At 37.9% G+C, this 21,837-nt stretch overlaps 2 protein-coding genes across 8 annotated transcripts in view; one reads left to right on the forward strand and one right to left on the reverse strand.

Moving 5' to 3' along the window:
- CMSS1 (cms1 ribosomal small subunit homolog) overlaps positions 1 to 21,837 on the reverse strand; it is a 383,342-nt gene that overhangs the window by 332,406 nt on the left and 29,099 nt on the right. The gene's annotated exons all lie outside the window — the stretch shown is intronic.
- Positions 1 to 21,837, forward strand: part of FILIP1L (filamin A interacting protein 1 like) — a 306,442-nt gene that overhangs the window by 262,065 nt on the left and 22,540 nt on the right. The window lies entirely within an intron of this gene.

A 21,837-nucleotide genomic window follows, 5' to 3' on the forward strand; every position in this document is an offset into this window, starting at 1 on the left:
AAAAAAAAAAATACAACACAAATGTAGTCAGTCTCCAAGCTTGTTTACTACTGACACTAAATTGATATGGACAAATAGTGTTACCTCAATGCTAAGACTAAAGAGTAAGAATAATGGTTCGTAAATCAAATTCTACTCTTCTTGGCTCTGCCATCCATTCTCTGCGTAAGCCTCCTATAGCCTTGGCTTCCATTAACCTAAAAAATGGGAACAATGTCATCCACTGTAAGTATCTCTCAATACTGGGTAAGGATAGAATAGTGCACAGTAACCCCTGAGGGAACTCTGATCACGTAGAGTCAAAGACTATATAAAAATATAAGCTACTGATCCTATCATTAGAGAGACAAGTCAGCTAAAGAAAATGGGAAGAATGTGAGGAAAAAGTCCACTCTTAAGCCAGAGGCAAAATTCACATAACTATAGCCCTTGAGCCTGTGAGAAAATCCAAATCATCCTACCAAGAGCAGCCGCAAAGATGAGCTCAGAAAAAAAAAAAAAAAAGATGAGCTCAGACCTTCAAGATGGGCGGCTCTGACAGGGGTAAATCTGCCAGATTTATCATATCTCATGGCCCACCAGTCTTGGAACAAAAGTTTAAAGGTGAACTAAATTTTCTCTCTCTTTTTAAAATTCTCTTTTAAGTGAATCAAAACAAAAACAAATCTCTGAGCAGAAATTATAAGAGGAATGTAAAATATTCATCACATTTGGTCTGACAAGACTTAAGTGACTGCTGTTACATTTGAAGAAAAGGATGGAGCTGCTTAGCCTAAGAGCTTGGGGAGAGCATGAGAAAGTTCCTTCTTGCTGAAGACAAATGGCCTGCAGTGAGATGCTGTGTAAGTCCCTTAGCCTTGGCTTGTCAGTTAATTGGGAATGGCAGAGGAGGTGAATCACTCTGTGGAGTTCTGTATAAAATAATCCTTTGCTGCAAATGAGAAGATTATCTATTCTTTAAAAATAATTCATTTTTTATCAAGAGAGTTAAACACTCTTTTTATTAAAAGAAACACATTATGTTTGAGGTTCAGTATTATCCTTCAGGCTTTCATACAACTGCCTATATGGGGCAGACTGAGGTCTTTTAGATAAAGATGAGAACAACTTTGTTAAATGACTGGGGTTCTACTCATCTGCCCTAACATTACGCCTCACGAGAGTCTTCTTACAGTCTCATAAAATTCACTGGGCTGAACAAAGATGCAAAGAATCACAGGCAAAGTTAAGATTCTCTGGCTAGTTTACCCCCATCTGGACTTATTTAAATTTGTCTCCAAGTGAATTCACTTCATTGAGTGGTTCTCCCTCCTCCAAAGTGACAAGAACAGGAGGAACAAAACTCTACTTCTCCTTCTTCAGCTCTCATAATAATTAGAGTAAATTCTGAGAACTGTAGGCATCATTCAGACTAAGAGGGAGTTATATTCCCCTAAGAAATGGGTCTTCTCACCTCTCAAATCATTTGGTCATCAAGTATGTACCAATTTCAGACCCATGTGGAGGATACAGAGGTATCAGATTCTTTAAGGAGCTTATAGTTAGTTCAAGAGCAAAACTAATATAACAAATTAGAAAGTGGTATAAAACAATACAGAGTATTTGTGTCACAAAACTGTAAGGGCTGTGGGAACTCAGAAAGGGGAACCAGCCAGGGTTAGACAAGTTAGGGAACATTCATGGAAAAGATGGAAAGTGAAATGTAAATGTAGCATTCCAAAAAATGATGGCAGATTTATCCCTTGGAAGTCTACTGTGAAAAGGGAATATGAGGTAAAAAGAGAAAGAAGGCTTGATCCAGCATCAGAACACCCAAAGTCTGATTTTAAACTCCATTATTTGGCCTTTAGAACAACCTGGACTTCCATAGTTATTTCAATCCTTAAAGTGAAGATTAAAAGTGATGATAAAGCAGTTGGCACAATGCCAGACCCACAGCAGACACTCAGTAAATGGTATCTATTGTTCTTCTAGATATTAAGCCAGTCTGCCCATAAGAATGATGCTCCATCATCATCTGGTGCTATTGGGTTCCTCCAGGCTGAGGCACAAGGGGCTGTCTCAGGGCCAAAGAGGAGGTGCTTTGTAGGATGCAGTCCCAAAGAACTCATGTTTAAGCTTATTGGAGAGTTAAGAACTCAGGATTAAGCTTACTGGAGAAAATCCATGTCTCTAGTACTTAACTTCAGCCACTCTGAAAAGTGAGGTTATCCTTTATCCTGATTTCCCTGCTTGAAAGGAATCCCTCCTATGAGAAACCCACATGAGCTTTCCTAAAGAAGTCTTAGTCACCTGAAATAAAAAACAAGTTACTGAGTAAAGGACCAAGGAGAGCAAAAGGCTTAAAAGCTGGCCTGGAATCTCCTGTTTTACCTGGAAAGTCCTACCATGCTGGAGAGGCACACATATAAAACAAATAGGTGAGACAAATCTTACAACATGGGCTAAATAGCTTATATTAGATCCTACCCACAGACAATGAAGATTTCCTTTCAGAAACTACTAGTCAAATACTAATTCCTAGGTGTTCACTTTTCAGTTTAATTATACTTTCAATTTAGCATAACATTTTAAGTGTCAGACACTAAAAAGATTTACTTCTGTACTTTTACAGCACACTTATAATCTTGAACTATAACAAATGCTTGACATATAAAGAACCAAAAATAAATCTGAATCCCCTGAAATTCCAATTAAGGTTCCTGTATAGTTATGAACCACTGAGACTTGACGAGTCATAAAATCTCTTCTGATAGAATGGAATATACATTTTTGACATGTGAATTTGTACATAGTGCTATATAGGAAAGAAGGGAGGGAAAGGACTTTAAAGGTTGGTAGTGGTTTTTATCCTCTGGAACTGAGATTTGAGGATCATTAAAGGCTTTGTAAACCTTAGAGACAAAATTGTATTGCTTTCCCCATGTTGCAGCTGAGGTAACAGGTTGATGAGGCAAGGTCATAGAGTTAAGTCAGTGGCAGATTTTGGTCCAACATTCCCTGTCCATTGAATACATGGCTCTTTTGAAAGTGGCTTTTCTGTTGCTTGAGAATTGGGGTTTTGCTTTTTTTCTTTGTTTTTAGCTGTGAATGAGTAAACTTTAAAAGTGAGGGAGACTGAAGTCAGTGCTTTTTGCAACAATGCTTTTTTCAACGACTGCAAACGTGAAATAGTTTGCCCTCTCTCAAAATTCAAATCTTAAAATTAATTAAAATTCAAAAGTAATATACGGTCAGGGCAAAAATGGATGGGTATTCATATAGCACATACACAAGGTATACTATATAGCCTTTTCATCAATTTTTTTCCAAACAGAATTTCTCATACCGATAAACATAACTAAATGGGTAAAACTTTTGTGCAGGGACAAAATCAGCTGCAGACAGGCCCAGGGCCAAGGGAAGTAAAGTATCAAGTCACTGCTCTCACCACTAGCAGGCCTGTTGCAAACCACTGTAACATCTTAAGATGGAATTGCCCCTAACTACACAAGCTAAATATTCTCTAGAACACATTCATCTTAGAAGAACCCAACTTAGAGAAAATAGGATCAAACTCTGTGTTCATGCTTTCTATCTTCTCAATGCTCAGAAGTGGCAGAAAAGGAAAATGTAACCCAAATGCTCTGAACTGTTCGTTAGGGAAAATTAAACAAGGTTAGATGACCAAAATAACTTTAATTTTTAAAATGTATGCAAGAGGACATGCAAAGACCACAAGAAAAATGGTCAGTTACATTCCAACAGATTTTAGAATAAAACTTTCCCACCTACCTGTAATTAAGTTTTACATATGGCCCAAACTCTAGTTCTCTAAAACATCATTTAGGAGACAGAAACCAGTCACCCTCAGGAACTAGGAAAAGTGAGTAAAGGTAGATGGAGGATGTTCACTGTGGTTCAGGATCTCACTGTTTGCTCAGCAGGCAGTCAGGCCAAACATCAACCTTCATCTTCCAACTGCCTTGACCTCCAAATACTGTTTAATGGGATTAAATGTTCTACTTCCTTTGCCCTCCTTATTTACTGATTTACTATAGCTAAAATGGAAGGGGAAAAAGAAGGAAGTTCTCTAGGAATCAAAATGTTTCACATTTTATGCTCTTTGGACTCCTATCTAGCCTGTTTCTCATGGCAAATTGTGTGATTTCAGTAGTCACAATAAAACATAAGCCTCTGTTGTTGTGGTTTCTAAGTTTCTGAAGTCTACATTTCCCACTAACAAGTTAGGAAACGTTTGGTTTCCCAAGCATACCACGTTAGCCGCTGCCTCTGTGCAGGCAGCCAGACTACAGGGAGGTGAAAACCAGTGAACTCATCTACTCTGGCACATGACTGCTCCCTGTTTTGGCCTTTTATGTTAAATCTACAAACTGAACACCAGTGAATTAAAGTATGAAAGCCAAATAAAAGAGTTAAGCCTTTTTTAAAAAAAGACTTACAGGAACTAGGGGCTTAAAAAAATTTTTCTTTCCTTTTGGCTCAGAGTAAGATTTGGAAAAGGATATATTCTTTGTAACTTTTTTAAAAAGAGAGAATAAAAGAAAGAAAAACAACCTACCAAAGAATAAGTGTTAAGAGAAAGGAATTATACTAATCCTCCAAAATATCTATTTGCAATATCTGAATGAAAATAACCTGTGATCTGGGAAGAGAAAAAAAAGGATGAAAGGAGATTAAAAACAAAATTGTGTAGCTACATCAGAATGCTTTTCTAAAGAATCTATTTCTGTTTTCCTCAATCCACTAAGATACAAAAGGAACATCTAAATATAAATGGATTTTGCAATAAGAGAAATACATACAGGGCTTCCCTGGTGGCGCAGTGGTTGGAGTCCGCCTGCCAATGCAAGGGACACGGGTTCGAGCCCTGGTCCGGGAAGATCCCACATGCTATGAAGCAACTAAGCCCGCCAAAAAAAAAAAAGAGAGAAATACATACAAATATTCTTAACAAGATAAAACACATACAATACACACTTTTAAGGGTATACAGCATTATGCCCTTGAAGTCTGTCTGAGAAAAGGCTGCCTGCTAAAAATACTTTCCGAGAACTTTAAGTTCCTTGAAATGTTCTATGGAAATGGTATTTATGACAAACCCACCTCCTCTAGGGAACATTAGATGTTATTACTGGCAAAGTCACAATTTTCTAAACCATCCAGAAATAATCATGAATTTATGCCAAATGACTAAACTTGTTTTATTATTACAATGATTAAGAGAATATTTGCTAAGATCTCATGTTCAAGCTCAAAGTAGCCATGAACCTACAGAAAATACAGTGTCAAAACAGCGGATTGCAAGGGGTAGTGATTTTCTGTGCCTTTCACAGGCAGAATATTACAACACACAAATTCACTGGAGACGATGGTATACGAGATATATGAGATAGGAGGTGTGGATGTATGTCACGGTGGTGAGAAACTGCTTTTCTGTAAAATGAGAATAATAATACAGTAAGTCCCCTACATACGAACAAGTTCTTTTCTGAGAGCTTGTTCATAAATCCAGTTGGTTCGTAAGTCCAACAAAGTTAGCCTAGGTAGCCAACTAACACAATCGGCTATATAGTACCGTACTGTAATAGACTGTAATACTTTTCACACAAATAATATGTACATAAAAAACACAAAAAATAAAGAAAACATTTTAAGTCTTACAGTACAGTACCTTGAAAAGTACAGTAGTACAGCACAACAGCTGGCATATAGGGGCTGGCATCGAGTGAACAGGCAAGAAGAGTTACTGACCGGAGGAGGGAGAGGAGGTGGGAGATGGTAGAGCTGAAGGATCGTCAGCAATAGGAGACCGAGGGCAAGCTGCAATTTCACTCACGCCAGACACTGATGGAATGCACATTCATGTCTTTGAAAGTTTGCAACTTGAAGGTTCGTATGTCGGGGACTTGCTGTACTTGCTTCTTATGACTGTTTCCGGGACTAGCATGGTACATGGCATATAATAATTCCTCAATAAATAATAACTGTTATTCAGTGACTATAGAGGAAAGGAACTATTGAATACTTACAGTCATCCTTCAGTATCCGAGGGGGATTGGTTTCAGGACTCCCACAGATACCAAAATCCACAGATGCTCAAGTCTCCCATATAAAATGATATAGTACAGTCAGCCCTCCCTATCTATGGGTTCTGCATCTGAAGATACAGAGGGTGACTGTACTATGTGTCTTTTGCTTACAGTCACACACTTATACCCTAACATGGTACCTAGTTCAAAAGTAGAATAGGTATTTGTTCAAATATTTAACAAATACTTATCGACTACCAAGCAAATACTGGGCACTGTTCTTGAGCTATAAATCTAGCACTGAATAAAACAGACCACTGCTTGACCCATCACTGAATAAAACACACACACACACACACACACACACAACACACACACACACAACACACCCACCCCTACCTCCCTACTCACATGAAGTTTACATTCTAGTAGGAGAGACAGCCAATGATCAAGTAAGTAAAATATAGTATGCCAGGTGTTACTACATGAACTAGGGGAGAGAGTCCAGCGGCTCCCTGGGAAGGCAGCCAGTACAAAAGCCACAGGCTCTGCTGTGCTCAAGGAGCAACAGGGAAACTGGTATGACTGGAGCAGACTGAACAAAGGTGGGGGGGGTCAGGGAGTCAATGGGATAGGGACCTAGAGTGCAGGAATGAATGAACAAATTAACACTAAAAGCATGAGATGGAAGAAAGAGGAAACTCTTCTGAGGTCAGTACTCTGCCTGGGCTTTCTAGCATGTAGACTGGTTAAGCTAAAAGAACACATGCTTTGTAGACAGTGAGTTTTTATTCTGGTTTGGTTATTTGTGCTATTTGGTAGTTATTTAACCTCTCTAAATTTTAGTGTTTTGGTCCTTACCCTCATCTGTAAAATAGGAATAATACTTACCTCATAAGGTTGTTTTAAGGATTAAGTAAGATCAAGTGGCACAGAGTAGACCCTCAGTATGCTTGTTTCTTTTTTGCTATAAACTAAATCCCACACTGATAGCAACTGGGAATTGGAGTCTGTGTTCTAGTACCAGGGCTACCATAACAATGGTATTATTTTGTCTTCCTGGGCTTCAGTTTTTTAACTAAGAAAATGCACATGCTACACACAGACATTATAAAAACAGATATACATCAGTTAAGGTGTTGTTATAAAATTATAACCAAATAACATTACTATTACAATTTATCTTAATATTAAAAATTCAAAACAGCAAAAGTATGACTCCCTGTTTCTCTATGTTACTTCATCTCAAAAATCGTGTAAATTTTAATTTTTTAAGCATGAAGTTGTAAAGATTTATTTAGCAGCCATGTTGACTTTTATTCCCTTTTTCTGTCCCCGCTTAAGAACACTGATCTAACAGAAAGATCTCTGGGACTTCCTTGGCGGTCCAGCGGTTAAGACTTCGCCTTCCAATGCAGGGGGTGTGGGTTCGATCCCTGGTCGGGGAGCTAAGATTCCACATGCCTTGGGGCCAAAAAACCAGAAAACATAAAACAGAACCAATACTGTAACAATTCAAAAAAGACTTTAAAAATGGTCCACATCAAAAAAATCTTAAAAAAAAAAAATCTCCAAGAAAATATTTAACTGCAAAAACCAAGGTGAAGGATAAAGAGAGTTTATAGTAAGTTATTTTTTGTATAAAAAAGGGAGAGGCTAAGAATCTTTATTTGTATTTGCTTATTTACTCATAAAGACATTATAGAAGTACATGTAAGAAACTAATATCAGTGGTTTTAAGTTGGGGAAGAGGAACTGGCAGAAGAAGGATGAGGTAGGACCCTATACCTTTTAATATACATATTTGGAGACGTATATATTTAGGAATGCTAATCTGAAATCCAAGACTGAAATTCAGACTTTCTTGAAGAGTTAAAACTGAGCAAAGTAAACTTTGTATAATTAAAAACTTAAGTATACAACAGTATGAAAACCTCAAATAACTTCTTTCTCAGATAATCTGAGTATCCCTCAACCTGTTATTTGTATTTTTTTCTGAAATGTTCAAAAAACATTATAAAATATCCTCAATAGTCCTCTCCACATTTTCCACTATGGAAACTAAGCCCAGCAGTAGCACATACAGAAAGAGACTGCATCCGTCAGCCCACCCCACCTCTGAGTCCCCAGGCAGACAAGTCTAGGAGCATATTATCTCAGCAGAGAACGTCACTGCACGTTTACACGCAAGGAACGAAGAACAGGAGAAAGAGGAGCAGAACATCAAAGAGGCTTTGGGAGAATCAGCTATTACTATCCGTTGTGATATGCTGGCATTTCACTGGATAATACACATTCAAAGCACGTTCTCTTCCAGGAAGGGAGAAGAGCTGTGGTGCAAATCTGTGAACAAAAGAGAAATGGGGAATACTGATCCCAAATATATTTGAGCAGCAAACAGTGAAGAAGAGTTATGAATGTCAGAGACAACTAACACAAAGAGATCTAACAGAAGTTTTCCAAAAAATCAACTATGCCCTAAAATGGTGGTTACAGCCAGAGGTGACATTTCCCCCCCAGGTTTTCTGCAATGTTGGGAGACGTTGTTTGATTGTCACAACAGAGCTGGGGGTGCTGAGTTACTTCTGGCATCTAGTGGGTAGAGGCCAGGGGTGCTGCTAAACACCCTGCAATGCACAGGCAGTCCCCACACCAAACAGTCATCCAGCCCAAGATGTCAGTACTGCCAAAGCCGAGAAACCCCAGCCTACCAATGATAATCAGTATAGCAAACCATGTGCATGGCTGAAAAGATCCATGAATGGCCTGAAGAGAGATCACAGTAAATAGATTATGGAGTCATATCTTTCATTCTAGTGTGAATTCGGACTCTGTCTCTCCCAGGTGACCGTTACATGAGGCAGCCCATTGTGGCTGAGATGTTCTTCTATACTGTCATCATCAGTACAGTTTCCTACTTCTAGTGGTAACTGATATGTATTGTGCCAGGCAGTATGCTAGGAGCTTTTGTATAGATTGTTTTACTTGATCCTTGGAACAGCACTATTATGAGGGAGGTTCCAGTATTATCCCCATTCTACAGATGAAGAAAATGAGATTTGTAGAGGTTAAATTGCTTGCTCAGTCACACTAGTTAAGAGCGGGGAAGCCAAGACTCAGGTCTGAAAACTGAACTCCAAAATCTGAATTTCTCCCCCAGCACTACCCTGCCCCCCACAGTATTCTATTGCCTCTTTCCCATTTGTGCCTCGGTGGTGGTGAGCGTACTTGCTCCCTGTCAGTCATCTTGCCTGGCCCTTGTCACCCACTTGCACTATTTACTGCCATCTACTGCTGGGGCAGTAGGGAATAGGCAGTAGACAGGACATCATTCCTATCCTAAAGAAGGCTACCATGGTGGAGCAAACAAATATGATCCAGAAGAACACAGATCACAAAGAGTACCAAATCAACCACAGAGAGGGGGAGGAAGGAATGGAAAGACTGATAAACAGTCAAAATGTTAGCAACCTGGGAACAAGCCCAATATCATCATTACCATCAACTTAAAGGCAGCTCTGCATGCCATGTACAAGGCAAGGTGCTCTCAGGAATACAGGAGCACACTCAATCTGTGACAGTCCAAGGCACCACATGCTGGGTGGCTTTTTGAATACTTCTCCCAGGCAGCCGGGGAAGGCACCATGGCTGTGGGAGACCTAGGTAGGCCTTGACGGATCAGGGAGATGAAACTTCCAGTCTGCCGAGGACCTTAAGTCTCAATCTGTTGAAAGACAGGCTAGTTTTTTTTCCTTTGTTTGTTTTTTTGGTGTAGTAGCAATCAAAATGAAAAGTCTGGAAAAGAAAAAAATGTTAAAACACTGATCTGAGGGATCTTTTTCAAACCTCATTCAGAGTGGGGAGGCGGGGAGAAGAACATGAAAAGAAAAGTGAGTCGGCTCTTTAGTGTAGTAGTATACTCACAGTAATTTTTTTTTTTAAGTTTCTTCGTGATAGCTATAATATATTCAAAGCAAAGAATCTATTTCAGTAAATGGCAAAAAGAGAAATCCATCTGAGTAGATACTTTTTAATACGAAAAATTAAAATGGGGGATGAGGAAGCATAAGCTAAGTGGTATTCAATGAACATCCATCATCCAACAGTTCTTTCTAGAAAGTTCCTTAACTGACAATACAGCACTGAAGAACTAACAACACATAATTCAGGCTCTAAGTAATTATCGTGGTACAAATTTACACATGCTGTCCTTATTGTCACTCCCTTGTTAGTTCTGACTTCCTCTCCTGGGCCTAGACTGAGCACCTTTTTAAGTCTCCACCCGGCCCTTCGATTGGAGTGTGCAGAGTCTCCTAGCCTAGATTCCATGGTCTCAAAATGAAAATATTCTCCTTGTAGCCTTACTCCCCAAGCTCTGCGCCTGTGAGCTCTTAGACTGACCTTTTTCTAGTTCTGAAACCTTGCCTTTCAGCAGTTTTTCTTTCTGGGAGACCCTTTGTCTCAGTTTCTTTGCTCTTTTTCCTTCTTTTAAAAAAAAAGATTTGTACCAATCCTGGTTCCTCCGCTCAATCTGAGGATTTCATAAGCTCCTCTTAGGATCCGGTTTCTCTGCTAAAAGCTCCCTCCTTATAATTAGTAGGTCATTGTTGATCTGCATCTTATTAATTCACTTCCTCTGACCGCTGGGGAGCCAAACAAGATTGTTCAGATGTTGAAGAGTTCTGACTCACCCCCATTTTTACTGTATATTCCTCTGACACCAGCTAAAGCCTTCTCCATCACTTCATACCCTAATTCTTATTTCAAACAGTGAAGGAAAACAGCAACCCAGTTTTCTGGATCTGGACCCATTTATGGTGTCTCTAAATGATCTCAATGATGATGACAGTATCTTCAGTAACAAGGACATAAAGCAGACACAGATTTATACTCATACTTGGCTAGCAGATGCCAAAAAGAGTGTTACTGTTCTTCTAGATCTTGCTGACCAAGTCAAATGAATCAAGCATTACATTATGACTATGGTATGCTGTAGCTGTAATTTTTTTAAAAAAACCTTTAACTTGTGAGACAAATAAAAGGAAGCAGCATACATAGAATAAAAAAGACTAGTCATAGCTATTTTTATGAGTGCTCCTAAAAATTAGACTAAACAGTGAAAAGTGCCATTGAAAAAGCAGAGAGTAGAGCAAGGAAACATAAATTACAGGCCTGATTACCAAGAACCTATCTCAACCTAAGGAAGCTTTCTAACAAATTCCATGTAATTACTCTGCAAACTGCTTAGAATTCTGTGGTTATTTAACCATAAACACGGCCGCTATCAATGCAATGCAACAATTAAAACTACATATTAGATAAAAATTGCTTAAAGATATAGTGGGACATCATTATAATCAGACTATCAAAGTCTAGCCATGAGAGCAGATATAAAAATGAATAAAGCATTATATGTAGTTTTCTGCTTATTAATGAACATGTTAAATCAAGAAGAAAAAATAATGTATTAAACTAGTGCTGGAAGAATGAAAGCAAATATAGGAATTGAGGCCCATCGAGGTGAAGTTACACAGTTAGGACTAGAATGAGAGATACACTATTTCATATATCTTAAGAAAAGACTAAACAGGACTTGGTATCATCACACTGTTTGGTTGTTGATGGGAAACTATTATAAGTTATGACTAGAGTAAGGTCTGCAAGTATACAGGCAGGTTTTAACAGAAAAAGGTAAACTGATAAATAACAGGCACAGTACTTTGCATGTAGTAGGTGCTCACTGTAATTGCCTCATAAAAGTCTGAAATGAATTAAATGTCTGCCGACCTGCACAGCACTGTGAATGAACCCATTTAAGAACCAGGTCACTCAGTGGTTTCCATGCCCTTATTTCAAATTGTGGTTTCAAACAAAACACGATGTCTTATGGAGGCAGTTTTGTCACTTAGGATTTTTCTAAAAACTAGGAAAGAGGCATTTGAAGGCAGGGAATCTTCCATCTATCTATGATGGGGAGCAACTAGTTTTATTAACAACGTAAACACTAAAGCAGTGAGTAGGCCAGTGAATCTGGGGACTTCATCAATATGAAGGGAAGGGCTCACTTAGTAACAGCCTGAAGAAGGTGACAGCCTAAACCAGAGACTTTTCCAGAGAAAGACATATTTGCCATTTATGCTTCAACTGTCTATTCTCGAGATGAACAGTGATTCTCAAACTATGGCCCCTTTCAAGAGGTCTGTGAGGTCAAAGCTATTTTCATAATAACGCTATCTTTTTCATTCATTCCCTCACAAGCATAAAAGGAGTTTTCCAAAGGCTACATGACATGTGGTGACGTCATTGCTCTTACAGCTGATGGAATGTGTGAAACAGATTTGAGAATCCAGCTGCCTTCAATTAAGCCAGGCATTAGAGTTTGCAAAAATATAAAACAACCCTTCCCACTAAGTTTTTGGGTTAGAAAAAGTTATTTTTCATAAAAATATCTTATTTATGTTAACATATAGTGGGTTTATTATTTTTAATGAATAAATATATAAATACTTTAAAATATCTTGGTCTGAATTTCTAATACTATAAATATTGACAGACATAACCCACATAATCAAAAGCTCTTTAGAGTCCTCATATCTGCTCATTCTTTCCCAAAAGCCTACAAACTCTGGAGAACAGGAACCCTCCCTGTTCATCTCAGTATAGTCCCAGTATTATATTTTTTGTTGTTTGCAAATTAAATGAACAAAAGTGTTGCCATATACATAACATCAGAAACTGTAAATTCAAGATCCATATAGTAAATACAGTGGGTATTTGTCCTCTAAAAGATGACAGGTGAGAAACTAAGCTGACTCTGAAGTTGTTCACTACTTATGGTTGATTTCTATAGCTACCAGAAACAACACAATGCCATTAATGGCTTGTGGTTTTATTGCTTGATAATCATGCTAAGCTTATTTATATGGGCCGGTTGTATGAAAAACTGGGAAAGGATCTGGAAAAGTAGAAACATAATTGCTGTGTTAGGGTGGTCAGACCATAGGTGAATATTTCCTTTTCAGTTTCATTGTTGTTGATGTAATGTTGCTTGTGTAATAAACAAACATATTTGTACAGTAGAGCTCTGGCTCTGAGGAAAAAATAAAAAGGACCACTCCTTTGTTTGCAGAGATGAAATAACCAAAGGAGAGTGGGGGGCTAGGATGTGGACATTTACCACCCATCTCCCTTCTCCTCAAACAAGCAAGCACATACAGTTCTAATGCAGGGATCCGAAGAAGGAAGAACAGTCTCAGTTCTTTCCAGAGGCCAGTATACTTGGAGAACACCAACGGGAAAACCATTTACACCTAGTTTTCTTAAATACCTAAAACCAGGCACATGGTAAACACCAGAGCACCTTCTTTTAAAAATGAATAAAATTAGTTAGGACAATACTACAGTATTTCCCACAGGAAAATGTTCATTCATTCATTCAAAAAGCCATTCATTTGGTACCTTCTACATATAAGGGCTTTGTAGTAGACAATATAGAAGACACAAATGAATCAGACATGTGTCCTGTTCTTACGAAGCTTATATTTTAGTAGTGTTGATTGTAATGTACATAAATAAAACACAAATCAAAAGTGATGAGAATTATATATAAGTTATTATGGGTATGACTGGCATTATAGCATTTAGACACACCATCTGTTTCATTATGTGTGTTATATGATGCATATTACTAACAGTGTCTTACTTAGAGGAGATGAAATACATTCACACATGTGTGCTGACGTGTGTGTAAATAAAAACTGAAAAGATGCTCTGAATGTATACTTTGTAATAAGGAACCAGCATGATGATTAGTACCAAAGAATGCTCAAGATTACATACGTGATTATTTCTGAAAAAACAAGGAGCTGGCATTGCACAGAATAATAGTGATAAACTACAGTAAGTTATGACAGTTCCGAGCCATAATAGAAACTTTAAAGAAGAGCTGTTATAAGCCACTGCTGTAAGCCAGTTTGGATTTAACTACCTCACATTTGTGTACATAAAACCAGCTTCTACAACCTGTTTTTATTGGACAGGATTCAATGAATGTTCCTATAATCCTCTCATGTCAGTACTTGAACATGAATATGAGTACTCCAAGACAATATTCTTCAAACTGGAGTACACATACTCTTGTGGGTACACAAAGAATTTCCAGAGGTATAAGCATGGAGAACTTTAAGGGAATCAATGTCTACATCCGCAATTCACACACATGCTGTCTGCCAGAAGAAAAGTGCTTGTGCTCTACAAGTTTCCTTTTTTAACAACCCTTTCAAAAGAGTCTTCTTCTTACTTAACAAAATCTTACCAAATTAATGTAAGATCTTCTTACATTGTATCTTCCTGGGTTGGAAACCCCTCTGGGGCACAGACAAAGGGACAATTCTAGAAATACTCCTGATAGAGTCCCATGAGAGCAGAGCAGCAGCAGCTTCAGAACCAACCACTGGATGGATACAGGCAAATAACAGTGCCTGTTATTTCATCTGGGGACAACTCAGGGTAATAAGCTCTTGTTCCTCATCTCTTCTAGAAGTGAAATGGTTGCCAGAGGGATGTGTATTTACACTTGTACTTAAGTTGAAAAATGAAGCCAGACTTTTCCTGAATGTCTGATTTGGTTGACTGGTTTGCCAGTGATGACTTTTAGATTATATGGCAGACGTTAATATATATCTTTTGCAATTATTTAAACCTTGAATAAAAAATTCTAGATGCCAGCTTTAAAATGTGTGAAGGTGTACTTAGTTAAAAAAATTCTTTTAGAACAAATTACCGAAAGAGAATTAAGAAAACAATTCCATTTACAATAGCATCAAAATGAATAAAATACTTAGGAATAAATTTAACCAAGGAAGTAAAAGATCTGTATAGTTAAACTATAAGACATTGATGAAATAAAATGAAGAAGACACAGATAAATGGACTGATGTTCCATGTTCATGGATTGGAAGAATTAATATTGTTAAAATGTCCATACTATCCAAATGATCTACAGATTCAATGTAATTCCTATCAAAATTCCAATGTAATTTTTCACAGAAATAGAAAAAACAATCCTAAAATGTACATGGAACCACAAAAGACCCTGAATAGTCAAAGCAATCTTGATAAAGAACAAAGCTGGAGGCATCACATGTCCTGATTTCAAACTATACTAGAAGCCTATAATAATCAAAACAGTTGGTATTGGCATAAAAAAAGACACAGAGACCAGTGAAACACAAAAGAGATCCCAGACATAAACCCATCCATATATAGTCAATTAATTTTCAACAAAGGAGCTAAGAATATACAAGGGGGAAAGGATAGTCTCTTCAAAAACTGCTGCTGGAAAAACAGGATATTCACATGCAAAAGAATGAAATTGGACTCCTGTCCTACATTATACACAAAAATCAACTCAGAATGGATTATGGATTTGAACCTAAGACCTGAAACTAAAAGTCCTAGAAAAAAAATATAGGGGCAAGCTCCCTGACACTGGTCTTGGCAATGATGTTTTGAATTTGACACCAAAAGCAAAGGTAACAGAAGTAAAAATAAGCAGATAGGACTACATCAAACTAAAAAGAGCTTCTGCACAGCAGAGGAAACCATGAACAAAATGAAAAGGTATCCTACGGAATGGGAGAAAATATTTGCAAACCATATATAACTGATAAGGGGTTATTATCCAAAATATACAAAGAACTCATACAACTCAAAGCAGAAAATTCAAATAACCCAATTAAAAAATGGGCAAAGGACCTGAACAGACATTTTTCCAAAGAAGACATACAAATGGCCAACAGGTATATGAAAAGGCACTCCACATCACTAATCATCAGGGAAATGCAGGCACTCCACATCACTAATCATCAGGGAAATGCAGATCAAAACCACAATGAGATATCATCTCACATCTGTGAGGATGTCTATTATCAAAAAGACGAGATAACAAATGCTAGGGAGGATGTGGAGAAAAGGGAACTGCTGCACACTGCAGATGGGAATGTAAACTGGTACAGCCACTATAGAAAACAGTGTAGAGGTTTCTCAAGAAATTAAAAATAGAACTACCATGTGATCCTTTGGTATATATCCCAAGGAAATGAAATCACTATCTTGAAGAGATATCTGTACTCCCATGTTCACTGCAGCATTATTCACAATAGCCAAGGTATGGAAACAGTCTGAGTGTCTGACAACAGATGAATGGGTAAACAAAGTGTGGCGTGTATGGGTGCATATATACAAATGTATTTTACATATATAAATATGTATATGTGTTACATATGTAAATACACATATGTAAATATATGTAAAGTATATTTTATACAATGTATGTAAAAGTGTATACTATTTAGATATAATGTATACATATAAGTGTTAATATATAATACATTATATATCTACAGTACATATATACATTTACATGTGTGTACACACGTGTGGGAATATACACTCACGTGTATATATATGTTAGAATATTATTCAGCCTTTAAAAAGAAGGAAATCCTGCCTTGCAATAACATGGATGAACCTAGAGGGCATTATGCAAAGTGAAATAAGCTAGGCAGAGACAGACAAACAGTGCATGGTATTACTTAAATGTGGAATCTAAAAAAAAAGTTGAACTCAGAAAGAGAGTAGAATGGTGGTTGCCAGGGACTGGGGAAATGGGGGAAATAGGGAGGGGCTGGTAAAACTATAGTTATAAGATGAATACTGTCTGAGGTTATCATGTATAACACGGTGGTAACAGTTGATAATACTGTATTTTATAATTGAAATTTGCTGAGAGAACAGAACCTAAGTGTTCTTACACACACAAAAAAGGTGAACATGTGAGGTAATGGAACTATTAACTTGGTGAGAATCCTTTCATAATTCATATATATGTATATCAAATCATCACATTGCATACTTTAAATATCTTATAATTTTATTTTTCAATTATACCTCAATTAGTAAAAAAGACAGCATTTGCTAAAAGAAAGTGCTATAATTACTCTTTACAGGAACAAATTAATTGTACATAATAGAAAATTATTTTAGGAGTTATGAGCAAACACTTGAAAACCACTGCTCTGTGAGATATGAACTAAAAACACAATGATAAGTGAGAATTTTTCTTTAGGCTGATAAGTTTCTCTAACACACAGAGTGTTCCTGGAGAAAGACACTTCAGATGTGGACCAGGTCCATGAACTAGTTTGTGTTCTTTGTTGGAGAGGCAATGTAGTATGGGGAAAAAGAACAGGCTCTGTCTGCCCCTTCCTGATCTTTCTGACCCTCAGTTTTCATGGCTGTAAAATAGAGAATAATCTCAAACCCTATAGGCTCACCTGAGAATTAGAAGCAATAGCTGTACTACGGACTTAGCTCAGTGCTTGGCAGCACATCACTGGCACTAAAAGAATGGTAGCATTCTTTTACCAGAATTCTTTTACTATGGTATATAGTTTCAAATAATTTTAGTCTTTGGGCTAGAACTAAAGTTATTTACCTTTAGCCTTTTTTTTTTTTTTTTTTTTTTTTTTTTGCGGTATGCGGGCCTCTCACTGTTGTGGCCTCTCCCGTTGCGGAGCACAGGCTCCGGACGCGGAGGCCCAGCGGCCACGGCTCACAGGCCCAGCCGCTCTGCGGCATGTGGGATCCTCCCGGACCGGGGCACGAACCCGTGTCCCCTGCATCGGCAGGCAGACTCTCAACCACTGCGCCACCAGGGAAGCCCTACTGCCTTTTTTAAGGTGAAAATTAGGTACTGATCGAATACCTATGATATGCATTTTAAGTCATTTTTTCCAGTAATGATGAGAGATTTTAGATTAGTCATTAGTCCTACCTGATGTTCTCTGTGAGAAAAATGGATGGCCCTGTAGGTCAGGAATATATGCTATGCCGACAGTTTGGGGTATTATCAATGATGAACTGAGTTAATATTGAGCCAGAATACCATTTCCATTAAACATCTGACACATACATAGTAAAGCCTTAGTCAGTCCTGGCATCACCTGGGAGCATGCTGTAATGCAAATTTTGAGGCCCATCCCCTGCGTACAAAATTGGAATCTGCCATTTAACAAGATTCCCAGGTGATTCAAATGAACCTTAAACTGTGAGAAGCACTGGTAAGGAACAGGCTCTGAGCAGAGAAGATACAATCACCAGGCGTATATGTAACTGAGTCGGGAAAGATGAGTCAGGCAGGACCATAAAGAGTCTAACTTATAATGACAGACTGGCATATACACGTGTATAAACACACACACAACACGAACACAGGCTTAGATCAGTGGTTCTCAACTGGGGGTGATGCTGCACCCCCATAAGATACTGGCCAATGTCTGGAGATATTTTTGGTTGTCACAACTGGGGAGATGTTACGAGCATCTACTGAGACCAAAGATGCTGCTAAACATCTTACAAGGCCCTCCACCATAAAGAATCAGTTGGCCCAAAACGTCAATAGTGCTGACGTTGAAGAAACCCTAGCGTAGATTATACAAACATATTAATTGGAAAAGGCACAAAGGCATACTAATTGGAACTATTCATGGGAAAAGGAGCAATAATTTGACCTCACAGTTCTGAGGGGAAGAATTTCATATCTGGACATCCCAAGGTCTATGCTGCTTTCAAGATTATGAGTACCCTGGTTAAAAGCTCTCAAAATCACTTATCTGCTGTTACTAGCAAAACCAGAGTCAATGATAATCTGTATTAGCATATAAAGTCAGTCAGCATCAATGCCTAGAGCCTGTTAATATGCAAAGAAAAATAATGGAGACAGAAAATTGTTACTGTTTGGTTTAAAACCCAATCCTACTGAAGAAGGAAGCTGCCTTAGGACCCTCAAACTCCACACCCTTCTTACCAAAAAGATACCAAGTCTATACCCTCATTGTACACGTCCACAGTCCCTTGTCTGCAATTTCAAAGATCTAAAAACTACATAAAGTTTTTGCTAAATTGTGGCAGCAAAACTTCTTATCTGAACTCATTTGGCAGCAAAACCCGAATGGATGTGAGGTTATTTATTATCTTAATTATCCCACTTAGTGTAACTATTCACATGGTTTACTGTAGATGTATTCAGAGGTTTGCTTATAGGAGGTGGTGCCACCGGCCTTACTGAAGCTGTTATGTAATATATGGTGGATGCTCCTTACTGCCCTTCTAAAATTTGAAAACTCTAGAATTTTGTAAACATTTGGCTTTGGAAATTCTAGATAAGTGATTGTGGACCTCAAATAACTAAAATGCAGTCAACTCTCAGCAAATATTTGCTGAAAGCATTCAAATATATATTTGAAAGAAAAAAAATAACCTAGTCAACTATATGTGTGTATATACACATAAACACACACACTTGTATTATACACTCACATAAATATATATATATATATATCCCTGCATTAGTAGTTAGCATTGTGGCAATTAGCTTCCTTGTTTAGGGCACTGTGCACAACACGCCAGGCTTGCAGCTTCAAATCTTGTAAGACCAGCTAACTTTACAAAGAAACACCTTTCTTCAAGACTATAAATTAACCTCAAACTTTATCCTTCAAAATGCTTCTGGATATAAGGCAAGAAATAGTGAATGATTTAGGATCAACCCATTCACCATACCAGAAGTGCTGATTACAATTCAGTAGCATAACCAGTGTCTCTGCCTCTCTCTTTTTTTCCTCTCTCTCTCTCATACATACATCACAACCCTGCAATGTGTAACAGCATTACAAGCACCCAACTGGCTCTGGAAAGGTTCCATCAGGGCCTCCCTCCTATCCTGGATTCACATTGGTTGATGGTTGGGGGTATAACTCTTTCTGCATATAAATTCCTATTTTCCTCCCTGAAAGGCTTTACCTGACTAGCCTGTTGACTGTCCTAAGGTGTGCTTATGGGACTGGTCCAGGGGAATAGCAGGTTTTTAGGAAACAAGTAGTAACGAAATGCTGAGAGCAAATGTATTCGAATTGTCAGTTTCATGTGTCTAACTGTGTAAGATGGGGCTTGGAAACAGATGGGGATACCAGCTGATTTTCAGAAACCATGAAAAAGATAAATGAACTTGCACCATGCTGAAAAAGATGCATCATGCTTGCTGCTGAAAACACTGAACACAATGGAAACTGAAGCGTCTTCAAAATCTTTTTTGCCAGTTATGGCAATGCTAAGATTCACTGATGACCATTCAATGTTAATATTCTTTTCATTATACTTCAAACAGTCTTCCCTCCTTTGTATCCTAAGAAAACATACCTTCTTCTCATGAAAATGAAATAGCACATGGTATTATTTAATAAGCTGAAAAATCCTGAAAAGTTTTTGTGAAACTGTTCTCTAATAAAATTCTAAGAACTGTGATGTAGAGAGGGGAAAATATTTCACTGCAGTACTGTTAAATACCATTCTAATGCTAAGGTGGGAGGAAGAAGCACTTTGCCAAAGTTTCTGTAACCACTTCACCACCAAAGCAGTTTCCCATGGACTCTGCCACTGGGTTGTGAAGTCACTACCTTTCCGGAGGGAGCCGCCGTGTTTCTCTTCTCAGGTTCCCATGTGTCTCAAACAGGGAGTGGGACAGAGCCAGAAGCCATGGGCAAGCCTCTTGCCAAGACTGTGGATGAGATCATCAACCACCCCACCCCGGCATCCAGACCAGCTTCTTCAGAATTTCACAGCCCACAGCCCTTGGGCCAGCCTGTCAGGTTCTCAAAACAGGAAAAACTAAAAGTGGATCCTCCCCATAAAAAAGTTTGAAAGTTCTTTCATTATACAATTATTTTAAACATGTTCCTCTTGTGTAGTGTAATTACAGAAGAGTGGATTAGAATCTCAAAAAGGACTCTTATTTCCAAGAAGAATACCCCAAGTTAACTTCCTTGTAAAATGTCCTCTCAAATCCTAAACAACTTTAAAAAGAAAGTTCTGTGGCAAGGAGTAAAGACATGCATTGGATAGTTAACTCATTCCTAGTAGAAAAGATATATTAAAATATTATGAATTCTCTATGCTTGATCAGAAAACAAATATTTATAACTTCTCATCCATGACAAGTCTTTTAGTTCAATTTTTCAGGGATTCCATCCTATTTTAGCTTCTGTATAACAATACTGCAAAGCTGTAATTACATCCTGTCTAATCAGCCCATTACCAGCGTAATTAAGGAGTGCCACAAATTTAAAACTATGACCTCAATACTGAGGGAAAAAATGTGTGGAAGAGACAGTTTATATTGCAGGTAAAATGTCCTCCTGTTTTGTTGACAAACTTAAGACATAAAGAAAAAAAATAACATGTTATCATAGAGTCATCATTCAAGAGGGACTCATTATGTTCCTGATAAGAATTTTTCCTCCATCATTTCTAACATGTCACTTATCAAGCTCTTTTGTATCAAATCCCATGCTCTTCCCAAGTGTTATGAACACTCTAAACCCCTTTAGGTGCCTGTCAATTACTCTCATTCAACTACCATCCACTGTGGGGACAGAGATATATGTGAATTGATTCCCGACACAATGTCAGGCTAGTGTAAACCAAATTTAAACTGGCAAATAGGTCCATCAGTAAAGTGCCTAACTTCTAAGCAATGTGAATAAATTTTATCTTAACTAAGAATCAGGAAGCTGATCACCAAACATTAATGTATCACATAATGGTTCAAGCCAACCATCTGATAAATATAATAATAACCACATTAATAAAATGGATCAACAACACTTATCAAATGCTTATTATGTGCCAGCACTGTGAGAATCTTAGACAAATTATCTCATTTAATTTTCACAGATGGCCCCTGAGA

The sequence above is a fragment of the Grampus griseus genome (assembly GCF_964374135.1).
Source record: "Grampus griseus genome assembly, chromosome: 5".
In the NCBI taxonomy this organism is placed as follows: domain Eukaryota; kingdom Metazoa; phylum Chordata; class Mammalia; order Artiodactyla; family Delphinidae; genus Grampus; species Grampus griseus.